The sequence below is a fragment of the Bacillus rossius genome, chromosome 1 (assembly GCF_032445375.1).
Source record: "Bacillus rossius redtenbacheri isolate Brsri chromosome 1, Brsri_v3, whole genome shotgun sequence".
NCBI classification, from domain to species: domain Eukaryota; kingdom Metazoa; phylum Arthropoda; class Insecta; order Phasmatodea; family Bacillidae; genus Bacillus; species Bacillus rossius.
Window position 1 is genome coordinate 56,684,475 of NC_086330.1, and position 14,927 is coordinate 56,699,401.

Below are 14,927 nucleotides of genomic sequence, written 5' to 3' on the forward strand. Positions count from 1 at the left end.
CTGACAACTGTCAAGATGGCGATCTGTGCATTCTCCGCGTGTGGAGCCCTGAAATAGAGTTTCTCCCGTGGAATAAAGCGCGCGCGTTTTCACTCTTCATTCCGCGGCAGTTGTTTGTTTTTGGAAAATCCCTTTTGTAGTGAGGGCTAGGGAGACCACGTGGTTGAAACACAAGCTAGTTAACACGGACACTGACATGCAGCTTCTTGCTTGCACACTATAATATATATTTTTTTAATGGTAGAATAGAAATATTAATGTAAAATCACAAACATTTTTATATTTGTATACCGTTATGGAAACAACTGTGTCACTACAAAATAGTGTTCTCAGTAATGCTGGTTTCGGATTATTACCCGGATAATTTATGCTTTGTGTTTTTCCAGTACCTCCAATAGTTAGTTATTTGTAAACCTTTCCTTGACTAGCGTTCTAGTTTTAATTGCGCACATTTTTAAGCATAATATAAAGTTAATTTATTGAATATTCAATTATCTTTTCCGTGGTTAAAAAAATAATGCTTGAATGAAAATCCAATCAAAACTTAATATAATGCGTCAATTTTCGTACGAAATTCTCAGAATTATCTCAACAAAAGTTTTTCATATATGCAAAAATAACTATAGCCATGTTTTGTACAAAGTAACAATATCCTTCTTGTAGTATTAACTGTTTCTTGTCAACTGCTTTCCAAATAAATCTGTTTTATTAAAAGTATTGAATTTATTTTTACTTTGTAGTGTCAATTATAGAGACAAGCAAAAATCGCGTAATTGTTTGAAAACAGAATAGATCTCAAACATTTACACATTTATTGACATATGTAATTGGTTCATGGGTAATTTGATATTTCCTAAAGGACTATAAGCCAATAAAAAACAGGCATACAACGTGTTGAAAATCTAGATTGAAGGTTTAATGTGGCAGCACCCATAAACAAATGACAAAGTTCTGATTTTGTAGAAGGATATGGATTTTTCCCCGGTGATGGGAAATGACGTGAATTTTGCGATTCTTTAGTCGTTACATATTAATACAGCCACCAAAAATTTACGGGTGTAAGGCAAAACATTTTCAAAGTGCGCATTAGTCGATAACGAGGTCAAGCCATCTTGCGGATTACTCGTGATTGGTTAACCACTTCTTATTGTATATGGCAAGCTGAAGGTCGTCAAGGACTGTTAAGAGTACTGCAGTCCAATCGTCAACGCGAAGCAGGCGTTTATTTGTGTTTCTAGTTTAGTTTGTTACTCAATGAGTTTGGGAAGTAATCATGGGTAAATATATTATTTATATGAAACGACTCATCGGTAGGGAACGAAAAATTCGCGCTTTCAATATACCACACTAAATTCTCTGCACTCGGGAAAATTACACCTGGTCATTGGCTGCTGGCTCGTGACACCTATTAACTGGGGAGCTTTTCATTCGATACTCCTTTTGTTGAGGGTTTTTCCATTGGCTCAGAGTCCTTCAGATTAACTGTGGCCCAACCACAGAAGCAGCAAAAAGGTAATTTAAATTGGATTCCAACCTATCGCGAAATGAATCCGCGAAATTTTCCGGCTTCCACTCATCGGACATTGCGTGAAAGCTTTACCTAGCTGTCTGCTTTTTTTTTTTTTTTTTTTTAACACCGTTTGTCTATATCTTATTTCTCTTAGTCTTCATATTTATTCCTTGAATTACTTTTAATCTTCTGTTGCCATTATTCATTCTACTGTAACGAAAAATATGCGCGTTTTATCATTATTGACTTTATAGGTTTATATGTTTTTCAATGTTTATATCTTTTGCGTATTTTCTGTAAGACATTTTTATGTTAAAACGTTTATGATAAGTAGTAATGTTAGCATTCAAATACGTATTTACAAAATTCCGATCATCAGCCTCGATTAGGGGAGAAACCCTTTCACACATGAGCTCACTGCAATAACGTGTTTTGTTGCTTAACTTTAGTACCAAAGTAACTTAAGTACAATTTATCGTTTACATAGAAAATGAGTTCAAGTTGTTATTTATATTTCCTATAGAACTGTTAATAATTTTCAGACGAATGGTTATACGTATAGAGCACGACCACCGTGGGTGATACGCTGTTCTCATCGACGCAGCAAAAACTAACAAATCACGCTCTGAATCATTGGTGCCCCTGATGACGCATTCATTCCTCCTTTTGACCAACAAACGTCCCCCCCCCAAAAAAAAATTCAGTTAGATACCAAGGATTTTGAATTTTATAGTGTCTAACCAAGAGGTCCAGAGGTCCTAGTCCAGAAAAAGTTTGAAAATTAGTTTATCAAAACTTTTTTCAAATGCAAATAACCATTATATATTCCAATTAATACACTACAAGCTCCAGTGTTCTAATCCCTTTTTAGAAAAAAATAGAAAGTTAATCCATAAAAATTTGAGTATCCATAAAAAATATATATATATTTGTTTTAGAAATTGTTTCAATTCAAGTAGTTTAGTATTGTATAATTTTTCATTTTATTTCTTTATTATCATGGAATATTTTTCTGTTTGTTTGTTAAAATATCGCGCAAAACGTTCTGAACCGATGTTGATGAAACATTTTGTGTTTAAAAGCTTTTGATTAGAATTAAAAACTAGTGTATTTTTTAATGTCGCTACGATGACGGAAGCAGGAAACATAACAACAAAACCACAATTTATTTTTCACAATCAAATGCAACCAATGGAAGGTGAGCCCCCATTTCTACCAACACCCACTTCTACCAATACTACAACATACCATATACATTATCTGATTCATTTCTTTTATCCAAATTATATTTTGTTTTTACGATTGATGATAAATTTTTAGTTACATGATATGATGACTTAAAAAAAAAATCACCGAGCGATTATTCAAACGGGGACACAAACTAATATAACACTAAAATACTAAGAGGAAATTAATGTCAACTTCTAAAACTATTTTAGATGTTGTGTTTATTTAGTTTTTATTATTCTCCCCCTCCCCAAGTATTTAAAATCTCTTCCCCCCCCTTCCCGGCCCAATTTATCTCAATGACGCAACACGCCCCATACATCTTCCCTCCACCCCCCAGTAGGTGGCCCTGCAGTCATAATACACACTGCGTGCACCCGACTGCGTGGGCGGTGACGCAGATTCGTGCTACCAGATACGCCCTGAAATCCACTGGTTCCTCGGGCACTCCGTGACTGATGTAAGTATTGCATGGCACCGCTTGAGCCACAAGGTCACGTCAACCCAGCCAATAACCTCGTCCCGGACAGTTCTGACCTGCCATTTCGGACCTGCGCTTCGCCAAGAACATTCCGTTATTCTGACAGTTTCGTAGCTGCAGAACGAAAAATGATAAACTACGAGATACACTTGATATCATTAATGGTAAGTGATCGAGATAATTACCGCGTTTTTACGAATCCATTAATAATAAGTAATTTGAGAAATCATGTGAACTATTAATATGTTTTTCGTATGTTCTATATATAGATTTTAAATGGAATTATTCAACACTATGAATATAAGGACAAGATTGCCAAAAGTCTTCACATGTGTGCAAGGGTTTATACAGTTGTTGGAAAGGGAGGATATATATATATATATATATATATATATATATATATATATATATATATACACACACATACAAACAAACTATGTTATTCCTTTTGTTATTGTTAGAAAAATCATAGTATGTTAAGAAGCATTATTGGAAAAAAACAAGTTAAATAGGTAATCCATGCTAAGTACTCTCCATATTTGGGTTTTCGTAAACATCTGTAATCAGTATGCAGCAGTATGGAGTCATACGTAGCCATTCGTAGCCGCATGAATCCATGCACCGCCATATGCAGCTACGCATATTTCAATGAAGGTGAAAAATGACAGTATTTTATGCATGGTATGATGGAACAAAAAGTGTGATTCTTTGGTAGATTAGATGGTGAACTTTGAAAGAAGGATCGTTTGGAAACTATAATACAAGGATAATTTGCATAACTCTGTAGCCTAATAACTCTCTTTATCTAAGTAGTCATCTGAATGACTGAATAACGAATATTGCTGTCTAAAGGTAGCGTATTGGTGTATTTTGGCATCTTATTATCTGTGTGCAGATATTTTATGATGATTTAATAGTTTTGCATTGTTATATATATGTGGAATTGTACGAAGGTACACGAAGATTTCCATAGTTCTCCATTAATGACTACGAGAATGTTCGTTGATGAGTGTGACGATAAGTGAATATAACCACGAGAATTTACGTACAGTACAAATATGTGTAATGATGACTGCGATAATGTTCTTCGATGATTTTAAATATGTATGGAAGTAAACGAATATGAGTGCAAAAATATGCGATAATAGCAAGAATGTTTGTCCATGAGTATAAAGATATGTGAATATGTTGGTCAATGTTAGTCTATTTTCGTTAATAGTAGAAAATATTGTTAGTTAAGAGGAAACGGTAAATATATTCCCCCTTTTTAAAACCTAACTATAATTTTGTTGAAATATATGGTAATAACCTACCCTAACCGATTATACACCAGGGGGTTACGCTAATTTTTTTTTATTTCATACAATTTTTCTCATTACTGGTGGATTAGATTTCGGATAGTTTCGGAACAGATATGATGCAGTTTGTGGCTGGTGTAGGAAGGGTGGCTTAAAAGAACAAAAAGTAAAGTTATTGCACTTGAAGAGCTGCACGTAGTTTCGGAACAGCTACTATGATTACGTGCACATGTGTGGGCAAGTTGTGTAAGCAAAGTTGGTTTGATTCTGTTATTCCATGCCATTCGAAACTCCATTGAAACATGTCCCAATGATCGGAAAAAAAAATAGGTAATATTATATGTTTTAACGGAAATTACGAAAGAAAGTGTTTTGTGCCCACCATAAAAAGTGTTTTGTGCCCACCATAAAAGTGTTTTAGCTGTTGGTGGGCATGTCACAAATACAAATAAATAAATAAAATAAATAAATAAATAAATAAAAATAAAACAATTAACAAGTATAAAATGATAAATAAAATACTGCCAAATTAATGCTACAGTTAAAAAGAATAAATAAAATGGTCCCGTGATACAAAAAAAAAAAGAATCAAAGAAGGATGTGTCCAAATGCAGGTTAGGCCTACCTTGAAAAGCTTTGTATACACAAAAAAACAGCATCGTTTGTAACAACACATACGCTAAAACTTCAAAACGCAATAATTATAAATATTTTTAGGGTAGTGTCACTATCATAAAGTTTCTTTTAGAACACCAATATGTTTGGTTTATGATTTTTTTTTTACAAAAATGATTATGTACGGGTTTACTTTGCTACACTTGGGTCCTCGATCTTTGTCCCACATTTCCGTTCATTGACTTCCGTCAAATTAGTGGCAAATATCACTGCTAAGGAAATAGGCCCTATGCTAAACTAATCATAGTCCATGCTGAAAAAATTGTTATATAATTTGCTTAGCTTGTCAATTCTTGTGCATTGCTGCGAGATATAACAAAGAAACAATTCAGTAACAATTAGGATCATCGAAAGATTAAAGCGACGCGTCTGCTAATCGCAAAACAATGCGTTAGTCAATTATTTAGCGTATTAATTTTTACGTCGAGTGCCAGGCCGTGGTAACTAGGTTACTGAGCCTACGGAAGTGGGCTTACTGCTTTTCACGGACTGGCTGAACCTATCCCTGTGAAAAGGGTTTTGGATGTTGGAAAAGGGGGGAATGGGTTAGGAAATTACTACCAGTCGGAGCGGAGCCACATTCAATTCGTAACGTCTGCCAATTGGAAAAATCCCCCGCCGCGGGATAAACCGTAATTTGCATTCGGATCGCGTGGGCGGGATGTTGAGGTAATGGTTACCGGTGCTCCAGGGACTTTGAAAAGAAAAAAAGAAATTGGAGGTGTTTTAATTTGATGAGGATTCCAGCTCGTAACGACGACGCCAATCCGCCTGTTAGAACAACGGTCGCGAGTGCTTCTCGAGGTGGAGGTAGGGGAAGGATACAGAATGTGAACGACCGGAACAGATTAGCGGAACGACTCTTGCTGCGAAGCTTCAACGCCTGGTCCACCCTCTCCTAGCTTCGTCCCACGGAGAGAACATAGAACAAGAGCACCTACGTGTGTCTGAAATAACTAATTATCCTATCCATCAAACACCTGTGCCTACAAACACGGGTTCCCCCCCCCCTCCCGGCAAAGAAAATGGATGTATTTTTTTTTACGTCTAATAAACTGAGATTTTAATTTGAAAAGTGGGTGGTAACAAAAATATGATAGCTTTGAAAAGTTATATAATATAAACTGGGCCTAGTGTAATCGAGTTGTGCGCTCACATGGAGTAAAAGTTTATGCGTCGGGCATCGTGAAAAGTTATATATATATATATATATATATATATATATATATATATATATATATATATGTTCAGGTCACTACGAGTAATAGGAAAGTTTCTTTAACTTTCAATTCAGGTGACTCATCTACTTTGAGAGCAGGTATTGGAAACACGCGATAATCAATTTGAATTTAAAAAATAATTCCTTTTTGTGCAGAAAGTGAATTACGTAAACCACGCTACGATTAGAAGAAATAACAGCTTGGATGATTACAAACAGCTGCTTCTCACTGGCGCCGCAAGGACCAGACTCTGCAGGGAGAGCAAGAAAGCTAAGATGGCGGGCGTCGCCTGGCCTAGCACGAGTGCAGGCGTTATTGACAGTTACATGAGGTCCAGTCGTAATAGTGACATTGAAATTATAAACAGTTGATTAGAACTCACGCAATTTTTTACTTCCCATTTACACAACATGTTCAGGTAAAAAACTTGCGGCAATGTTCCGGCACATTTTACTTGAAGTTTTTTTTTTCTGTAAAGATTCCCATAACGACACATAGCTCAAGATTTACAAAATTCGCGTTATTTTATGGTGCTTTGTTGTACTCCACAAACTAAAGTTTATGATATGTGTTCACAGGCTTCTGTCGTATAAAATATTTATTTTTTAATTTATTATTTTTTAGAAGCGTAATTAATTTGCCTATGAACTGTTTTCCGCTTGACATTGAGTTCTGGATCGTCCCATAGGTATGCACAATTTTTTTTTAAGTTTGTTAAACACACCTTGTTTTTTGTTAAAATTATTATTATTTTTTGACGTAGCAGGTATTCCAGTAAACAAGTCACGAAATTTCAAACACTAAGTGGAAACATTGACGGAAGAAGTTCTATGAGGGGTTGCACACAATTCCGCTTGATTATTATGTTCATAGGTTTATGTGCCTTCAGGAAGTGTAAACTAACTCGTGATCCAATGTCAAAAAAATTCAGGCTTATGAGATTCTCAATTCCAGACGGTGACCAAATATACAGCTATTTACTCAGGTCTCTCCACATAACTAACCATTGAACATTGAAGTTAAAAGTTGATAAATATAATGATTTTGAGCAACGCATTTTCAGAAATTTCCGTTTTTCTTATGTGTATAATGATTTATTTCACCGCAAAGCATAATTAATCACTAAATTAAATTAATTATTATTTTTTTCGGGAAATGTTTAACTCAAAAAATTCATAATTTACGAAAATTAATATTATTATATTCTATTAATAATCTTACTGCTATAGTTGCAAATGCAAAGTTATACACCCCGAAATGAATATACACTAATTTCAAAGGAACATTTAAAAAATCGTGCACACATTTTAAGACTATTTTTAATTTAAAACATAGTTTAAAAATATCGCACACAAAAATCGCACATTAAAAAATACATATCTTTAGAATACAAAAAATACAATGAAATCAATGGAGACTCTGCAGCCACATTCTTTTGAGTAAATACAAACTTTATTTTACACAGTAAGTTTCGTATTCAAATTAGAGTTGGATGACTGTCAGTTTGACAGGCTCTTGAAAAAATCTAGCCAATGGCATTTTTCATTTAAGTTTTGCTAAACTGAGGGAGGGTATTAATAATAAAAAATTTTCAAACACAGAAAATCAAAAGTTGCAAACCTAGAAACCACTTTCATTTTCAATACGAGCACTTCACCTCACTCTTAATTTTTTTATAATTTTTTTATTAATAAACAGATATATTCTTGTAAAATTACAGATATTTGTAAATTTTTACAATTATATGAAAACAACTATATCACTACAAATTAAGGTTCACAGTAAAACTGGGTTTAGATTCTTACCCTGGCATTTATACTTAGTGTTATCCCAGAACCTAAGATAGTAAGTTATTTCTGAACAGTTTCCTAAATAGCTTTCAAGTATTAACAGGTGCACCTACTAAGCAGGATACAACAAAATAAAGATAAATTGACGAGTATTTGATTATGCTAGAATGAAACATCAATTAAAATATAAATTTTTGCGCTATTTTTTGTGTGAAATATTCATATTATCTCGAAAAACCTATTTCATATAAGCAAAAAAATAAATAAATAAACCGTAGCCATGTGTTGTACAAATGTACAATATCTTTCTTGCTGTATTTAAAAACTATTTCTCCGCAACTGGTTTCCAAAGGAATATTTTGTAAGAACACAGAATTTTTCTGTCTTCTGTGTAGTCGTGTGATGTTAAACTCTATTAAATAAAATCGTTCGCTAGCATACGGAAATATTTTGCCTACACAGCTACATATAACCTATTTAGGCACAGTGGGCTGCGTGGTAACATGTGTAAAGTTTCACTCACCTCTCTACAGATGATATGGGCTCAATTTTTGGCGGCGTTCCAACCCGGAATTTTCGCAATTAGTAAACGTGGCAAACGTAGCAGTCAACCAGTTGTGTTGCTTGGAATAACCCTCCCCCCTTAACAGCTTTTCAGGATTCCGAGAGTAGCGGTCAGTAGAACGAAAGTCATTTGCACAAATTGTCAAAGAAACGGCTGTCAGTCAAAAAAAAAACAATGTTCATCAAATGACTGTTCGGTTAAATGACTTCCGGGAAAACGACATTTGGTCTACTGCTTGTCGAAAACGTGACTTTTCCCGAGAACTAACAAATACCTCCAGCAAAATAAAATTTTCGGGTTTTCTGGGATATGACTTTTCGATTAAACGAACTTTTGCTACAAGATAACCGCTCACCCGATAGGTAGTTGTATGCCATTAGTTAAAGTTATTCAAAACCGTGTCTAAATAGCGGCCCTCCGACTTCGATTTCAATACGAACCTTACAATTAAAAAAAAATATTTTTCTTTACTCGAATGTGACTACAGAGTATTTTCACACATGTTGGTGTCTTTTCAACGGTGTTTTCAATTAAAAATTATCTTAAAATGTTTCCTAAGATTGATTAAATGTCCTTTTAAAATTAACGTATTATTGCTTCGGGGGTGTATAAATTTACATATGCAATCGTAACAGTAAGCTTATTAATACTGTATATTTTTAATCCAAATAACGTTTATATTTCTACTTGGAATAAGACATTTCCCAAACTTTTTTTTTTGCCTATAATTTAACACGTGTTCTTAAAACAATTTTTCATTTAATTGCTTGTAAATAACTAATAAAGTAATTATAATAATTTTAGTAAACAACCTGAATCCATAAAACCAATGCGTTTTCAATATCTGGTTAAAGACCATACTTCTGTATCAACGTGCACGCTATTAAATAAAGGAATATTATGATTAATCACTTGTAACAATGTTATAAAAAGTGCCATATATAACTCAGGCTTATGTTTAATTAATGAAATTTTGTCAACATGAAATACTTTTTAAAACTAAGCAATTGTGCTTTTAAAAAATTATTTTAGTGTTAAAACCAGAAAATTTGGTAATTTTAATTGTTTACAGTAATTTAATTGTATTTCCAAATGTATAATTTTACTAGTTAACGTTTGTTATTAAGTATGAACAATGGTACAATTTAGAATTAAGGTAGAGTTTAGTTTTATAGAAAAATGTGACTGTGAAATTTCAAAGTGTGATTGTTTTTAAACCTTTACTTAAAAAATAACTTAAATGTTCGTGTATTTAAGATTTTACGAAAATTATTTTGCAGTGCACAAGTTTCGAAAGATCCGTTCTACGGCGAAATATGCAGTGGAATGACAGAGAAACTATTTCAACCTAAGCGCTCTGCGTACAAGCAGCGGATAGCTAACCAGGGGGTGGAAATGTCTGCACGATTACTTGATGACTGCGTGAAGCCATTTTTTTTCCCCTTCAGCTAATTGTTGTGCCATATTGACACCAAAACATTGGTTGCATTGAGGTGTTTTACATTGTGGAAACAGTTTTTAATGAAAATGATTGTTTTTAACGACGGAGATCCTAATTAATACTTAACTAACCGTCGTGAGACGTGGTCAGGCAAACATTTCCGCAATGTTTTGGGCATATTCATTATGGCGACGGCGAGGTTAATAAAAGTAGCGACTCAAACTACATGGAATAACGCCGTCTCCTGACGATTCCTTAACTCCGTGCGTACAAACACCCCTCTCATTCTCACTCTAAATCTTGTGTCCTGTGTTCGGGGGAAGCGCCGGCCGGCGAGCTCTAGAGTTCGTCCCCGAGCGCACCCAGGAACGGACGTGAGAACGATTCTGCCCGTTGGCCTTGATGTGGAGGGGCGGTGCGGGGAAGGTGGATCCCCCCCTCCCCGCACGCGATGAATGCACGCGTCGCTGCCAGTGCGGCCCGACGATTGTGTTAGCGGCCCCGAGAACTGCAAAACCGCCAAATTTATCACCAGTTAACGGAGCGAGCGCAGGCCCACCCCCCCCCCCCCCAATTCAACCCGCCCCCCCCCCACACTCGACGATCGATCGACTGGCCTGGTTCCCGTAGCTGCTGCAGGATGGCGCGTTCGCCGACCGCGACCGTGCGAACCGTTCTTCGCCCGACGCAGCGTCGATTGCATCGGGAGAGTGGATTAGGTGAGAGAGAGGAAACCTAACAAGCGATTTTGTTTTTGGGAAAATATTTTTTGTCTCTTAATATTCAAAATTCTCATACAGATTTCCCGGAAATATAGGGTGTATACCATTTGTCCAAGTGTCCACTTCTCCAAGCGACCACTTCTCCAAGCTCCGTTTGTTCGAAGGACCATTTGTCCAAGTGACCATTTGTCCAACCGACCATCTCTCCAAGTTTTGAGGGGTGTATGTGTCTCCCACTTGCCTTCCCATGCACCGCCTTTTCCCCTCTCTTGGAGCCAATGAACACACGGAAGTCTAACAGCGAATCAGCGCTAGCAATTTTTTTATTTTTACGGCGAGATAATCGAAAACAATAAATACCGTGTCGCCTCCGTACATAAAGTAGCTAAGTGCTGGTATGTAAAAAAGGTTACCGCACTTTAAAAAACGAGAGCTGTGTTCAGGGTCTCGACGAGCGCCAGTAATCGCGCTATCACAGACGTATCATTTTTCCGGGCGCAGTTTATGTCTGGTGAAGAGAAAGAGGGACACATATGTTACGCGGCGTTGCATTGCGTTATCCACATGTGACGCTCGCAGCTAGGATTACAGATCCATTACTCCACGTGGAGCTCCGATCTCGTGGGCCGGGTCGTGTCTGGCGTCCTGGGCTACCAAAGGCCGCGAGTTCCGCGGCTGCTTTCAGAGTTATCAGAGGGCAGCCAAGTAGTACTCTGCAACCGAGCGCATCCTGCTGGGTTTTCCGTGAATATATTTAATAGAAGCTGTGTTGACCATCTGGTCGGCTGGTGTTTCTGGCAATAAATTCAGCAAAATTTCTAAAAATTGTTCCATCTCCGAGGGAAAACTTCCCGTTTTGAGAGAAAATTTCCCGTTTTAGTCCGCGAAAATACCAAAAGCCACAAATGTCCAGGAAAAGGCTTAAGCATCCATGAAGCTAGCCTCCCAAGCCTGTTACCAAATATGGACTTGACTTCGTCCGCTATCCTGGAATGTTGCACTTTTTGTTGCGCCTGCCATCTTGGATATTTTTATTTATTATCCGATTTTTATAGGAAAAAATAAAATTAATAACAAAATAAATAATTAAAATGTACCCAGACATCTTGAGGTATGACGTCATGGTCGTTGCTCTTTCATTTATGCCCTCCGCCATCTTAGGTTTTTAATCAAAAAAATTATAAAAATAATTTAAATTAAGAAAATTTAATAAAATATTATTTGGTAAAATATACTTAAATAAAAAACGGATTTACGTCAAAAGGTCTTCGGTTCGAACCCGGTGAAGTAAAATAAAAAGGGGGCAACAGATCCTTCCTCCACAGAAGCTTCCAGCATATTGACCTCCCACCACTAACGCCAACGTGTATGTTACATCAGCCGGTATGACGTCATGGTAGCCATCTTTCATTTTTTCTGCTGGAGGCCACCATCTTGGTTTTTTTATGTCGTACTGGTGGGAGCCTTCTTGGATGACTTCTTGTTAGTTTATTTTTTCCCCTATAATACAATATTAATTAATTACCTGGGCGTCCGCACATTTTGTAACTGGACCGCCATCTTGTTACTTGGTAAAATTCTTGAAAATCCACAATTTTAGTGCTAGAGAGTCGGGAAAATTTTTAAAATAACAAAAAAATACAATTATTAAAATACTAACATAAAATCGGTCCACAATCTAGATGTTCTTCCACCCTTTAGGAAAATCTGTAAACATTAAGCTATAAATTCGGGAAAAGGTCCAAAGTTAAAAAAATTGTACATTTAAACAAAAAAATTAAAGTTCTAAAAATAAAACACCACAAATAAAAAAGGACACACCGTACACACAGCACACACAGATGACACAGTACTCACAAAACACACACCACACATTACACACAAACAGCACAGTACATACAGTCAACACAAATGACACACACAGAAAACACAAATGACACACACAGTTCAAACAAATGACACGCAGTACACACTGTACACACTGTTAACACAGTACAAACATTCCACACAAATGACACACAGTACCACTAATGGCACACAGTATACACAGTACATGCAAAGGGCAACACAGGCAGTACAAACAACATCACAGGTAGCCAGGTAGCAGCGAGATCCTATACATCTTATAGTAGCGTAGCTTCGTGATCGTAAATCTCGTCACGGCGTTACGTGCAAATAAGACTCGAAGTCGCGTATCTTCGTGGCGCTGTCTCGAAGTTGCATAATTTGGTAGTCAAATTATGTCGTAGCAGTTACAGCTCTTGGGCAGTTGGAGTACTTGGGCAGTTAGACCTATTGAAGCTATTCGAGATTTTGAAGCTGCGTGTCCTTTGTGTGTACTTTATGTGTACTTTGTGTGTACCTGTGCGTCCTTTGAGTGTACTTTGAGTGTTCCTGAGCATCCGTTGAGTGCACTTTGGGTGTTCCTGAGCATACTTTGAGTGTTCTATGAACGTCCGTAAAGTGTGCTTGCAGTGTACCTGAGCGTCCGTTGAGTGTGTTTGGAGTGTACCTGAGCATCTTTTAAGCATACTTTGAGCGTTCCTGAGCACTCATTAAGTGTGCTTGGAGTGAACGTGAACGTCCTTTCAGCGTATTTTGAGTGTTCCTGAGCGCCCGTTGAAGGTGCTTGGAGTGTACCTGTGCATCCTTTAAGCGTACTTTGAGTACTCCTGAACATCCATTGAGTGTCCTATGAACGTACTTTGAGTGTTCCTGAGCGTCCTTTGAGTGTGCTCTGAGTGAACTTTGAACATCCATTGAGAGTGCTAGGAGTGTACCTGAACGTCCATTGATCATCCTTGAGGACCTTGGGGTGTTCCTGAGCGTTCGTTGAGTGTGCTTGGAATGCACCTGAGCGTCCTTTGAGCGTAATTGAGTGTTCCTGAGCAACCGTTGAGCGCACTTTGAGTGTACCTGAGCGTCCTTTCAATGTACTTTGAGTGTTCCTGAACTTCAGTTGAGTGTACTTTGAGTGTACTTTGAGTGTTCCTGAGCATCCGTTGAGTTTGCCTGGAGTGTACCTGAGCGTTCTTTGTGCTGCCTCTGCTGCTGTTTGTGCTGACTGTGCTGCCATTTGTGCTGCCTGTGCTGCCGGTTGTGCTGTGTGTGCAGCCGTTTGTGCTGCTTGTGCTGCTTGTGCTGCTTGTGCTGCCTGTGCTGCAGTTTATTCTACCTGTGCTGCCTTTTGTGCTGCCTGTGCTATCTTTTATAATGTCTGTTCTACCTGTGCTGGCTTTATACTGCCTGTGCTACCTTTTGCATGTACTGTGTGTACTGTGTGCAATTTGAGTGTACTGTGTGTCAATTGTATGTACTGTTTGTTCTATGTTAACAGTTTGTCCTGTGTGTTCTGTGTGTGTTTGTGTGGACTATTTCTAGTGAGCTGTCTGTGTGTAATATGTGTTGTTGTGTGTACTGTGTGTCTGTTTTGTAATTGTGGTGTTTTATTTTTTTGAACCTGTAATTTTTTTATTAAAATATACGAATTATTTGATTAATTTTGGGCCTTTTCCCGAATTTCTAGCTTAATATTTACAAATTTTCCAATATGATGTACGGACATCAGATGCCGTATTGATTTTATGCTAGTATTTTATTAATTTAAATATTTTTGTATTTTTAAAATTTTTTCCGGCTCTCTAGCACTAAAATTAAAGATTTTCAAGTATTTGACCAAGTAACAAGGTGGCGGCCAAGTTACAAAATGGCGGATAACCTGAATTCATCCAGGAAGGCGTCCTCTAGCCGAAAAATTGCAAGATGGCTACCATGATATCATACTGGCTAACGTAATATATAGGTACGTTAGCATTAGTGGTGGGAGGTCAGTCTGCTGGAAGCCTCCGTGGAGGAAGTTCCTGTCGCCATCTTTACTTTACCTCACCGGGTTCAAACAGAGGACTTTTTGTAGTAGGTCCGTTATTTATTTAGGCTAAGTATATTTTTAATAAAATTTTCTTAATAAATATTCTTAAATTAAATCATTTTTATTAAAT